This window comes from Condylura cristata, unplaced genomic scaffold (assembly GCF_000260355.1).
Source record: "Condylura cristata isolate star-nosed mole 26May11 unplaced genomic scaffold, ConCri1.0 scaffold00006, whole genome shotgun sequence".
Lineage (NCBI taxonomy): Eukaryota > Metazoa > Chordata > Mammalia > Eulipotyphla > Talpidae > Condylura > Condylura cristata.
The window spans coordinates 6,419,148-6,421,985 of NW_004567107.1; positions in this window are offsets into that span (position 1 = coordinate 6,419,148).

Here is a 2,838-nt window from a genome sequence, read left to right on the forward strand (position 1 = left end):
GGAGGCTGGGAATAGAGGCGGCTGCCGACTCTTAGGCTTGAAGGAAGCTCGGGACAGTTTCACTGTCGTTATTATTCATGACCACAGTGGAGCAGAACTGAAGCTCGTGCTGCAGCCCTTTAGAAACGGCTCTTTGTGTGAAGTCCATGCTCAGGGCTTTCTGCTCCCAGAACAGCCAGTGCTGTCTCTGGACAGCCACGCTGCTGGCTGAGGTCAGAGGTGAGGCCCCTCCAGCTCCCAGTCCTGCTGCAGGCTCATTAAAGCAAGTTAGAAAGAAGCCTGGGGCTGAATGTGCCCGCTGGTCTCACGCCCCCCCTGAGTCACAGCCCTGAGTCACAGAAGCCCCACTGCTCCCAAACACCCCGGGGGAGTGTCTGGCTTAGGAGAACCAGCTCCGATGGGTGTATGGAACCAGCCTCTGCCGGACCTCCCTGCAGAACTGAAACTGGGGTTTTTTCTTGCTTTTTTTCTTTCTTTTTTTTTAAGATTTATTTATGCATGCATGCAGAACTGGGGTACAGGCCAGAGGTGCAGGGGCGGTGAGAGGATTCACCAGAGACAGAGTGGGGAGCAGAACAGGCAGATCAGTGACATACCCTGCTGAGGGGAGCAGCAGGTGGGTCAGGAGAGGTCTGCCGGGCCATGTGGGTCACCTCCGGGGCGGGGATGGAACCAGCACTGAAGAGTCTGATGCTAGCTTGCTGTGTCCCAACCTGCTGCGCCACCAGGGAGGCCCGAAACTGTGGCTTTTAAGGAAGTGGCAGGAGTGACTCAGGGAGGCCCCTCCCACCTTCGGCCTGTCACTTCCCAGCACTCACCTCTGTGGAGTGGCTTACTCCCTTTGCCTCACCTGTTGCCACCGCAGCCACAAGAGGAAAATGGGGGCGTTGGTGATGAGAAGAGAGGTGGGAGAGAGGGAGGTAAAGAAACCAGGGAGCACGTATGGACTCTGGGGACAGATAGGGCGACGGCTGCCCTTTGGAGCAAGAATCACGTCAGAGGCCAGGGGCTCCTGGGCCCGACACGGCTGTTTACCCGGGACACAGGGAGCCACACGCAGCAGCCATCTTAAGAGCTAACACAGTGAGGACGACAGACAAGAAGTTTTCATACAGAAACTGGAACGAGAGCCTCTGGCGATGTTTGCAAGCTGATGTTTGGGAAAGAGATCATCTTGCATGACCTGACAATGTCAGGGAAGGAAACACTTGGATTTAAGCAAATAAAAAGGGCTGTCCGGAACGGGTAACTGGCAGTCAGGCCCAAGTCCTTGTCCTTTTTGAAGGGCTTTCTCTTCACACCTGTTCCCCTTGTGCGAAACAAAGCCAAGCCTTTCAGAGCTGGATGAACGAACCTCTGCTGTGAGCCCCACATTTCCTATCCAGGTCAGGAGCTGCCTGGGGGTGCAGCCCCCAACCTCCCCAGACAGACTTAACAGGTATCAGGCATGCTTTGGGCCTGCAGCTGGTGAACACCCCGGTGGCTGATGTGGGGTCCACTCGTCCCAGCTGTCCTGAGGCACAGGCTCTCGGGAGCCTCTAGGCCTTCTGTGGGGTAAGTCACCTGAACCTCTGCCTAAAGATCTCGCCCCCCAGGGGTCTGATCTACCAACAAGAGTGCCTAGTGATTCTCAGCAGGGGTCTGCTAAGCAATGGTTTCTAGAACACTCTCCTCGCCCCCCTGCCACCCCCTCCCCCAAGAGACCATACATCATGTGGTTAGCTCCCTTGCCAGAACCAGCAGAGTTACTGATATAAAACAGTTGGGCCACTGTGTGGCCCAACGTGCCTGCATGGATTCATTTTTTTTTTTTAAAGATTTATTTATTTGTGCTTACAGAACTGGGGTACAAGCCAGAGGTTCAGGGGCGGTGAGAGGTTTCACCAGAGACAGAGTGGGGAGGAGAACAGGAAGATCGAGGAAGTACACTGCTGAGGGGAGCAGCAGGCGGGTCAGGAGAGGTCAGCCAGGCGGGTCAGGAGAGGTCAGCCACGCCACGTGGATCTCCTCCAGGGCAGGAGGGGATCGAACTCATGCGGAAGTGGCTTCAGCTTCTTAGTGCAGCGCTTTAACCCGCTGCGCCACTAGGGAGGGCCCCTATGGATTCATTTTTGTCAAAACTACAAATGAGGAGAGCTAAGGAAAGCAGCGAAAATGTGCTGTTCAAAAAAAATCACATTGGATACTTTCACGGGCGCATAAAAATTTAATGTTTGGGGGCAGCAATATGTTAAATTCCTGGTGAACAAATTCAATCACCACGTTTTTCATGTTCTTTGTCTACAATAGTGACTTTAGCACAAAACACGGAAGATATTTCCTTTCTTTTAAAGTCTATGTTCTGCATTTTGGCGTTCGGTCCCGAAGACAGAGAGGATTCCTCTGGAATGCCATGACTGGCGCATAAGCTTGTCACATCTCTGGCTAAAGGGCCCAGAGCAGCTTCTGGCCTGATTCCACTTTTTAAGATGGAGACACACTCTCCTTGCTGCACCCACCCTGGCAGCCTGCGGTGGGCAAGAGCCATTTACTTGAGAGAGGGTTGGGTGGACACCACTGGCAGGAACCCAAGCACATAGGTTAATCCAGTTTGGCAAGAAAAACTGAATTGCACTTTCAGTTCTGGGGAAGTTGTAGCATTAATGTTAATACCGAAGAAACTGCACAGAAGCTGGACCTTGGTGAAACTTTTTAATATTTTCTCTAAATAAAGTGCAACCAGCGTGGAGGAAGCATCTCAACACCAGCCCCGGCGGCCTGCAGAGCTCACTTGCTTCTGTGACTCAGGCGCCCACCTGACAGCAATTCCACTCAGTCAAAAGACGAGTAGGGGCCCTC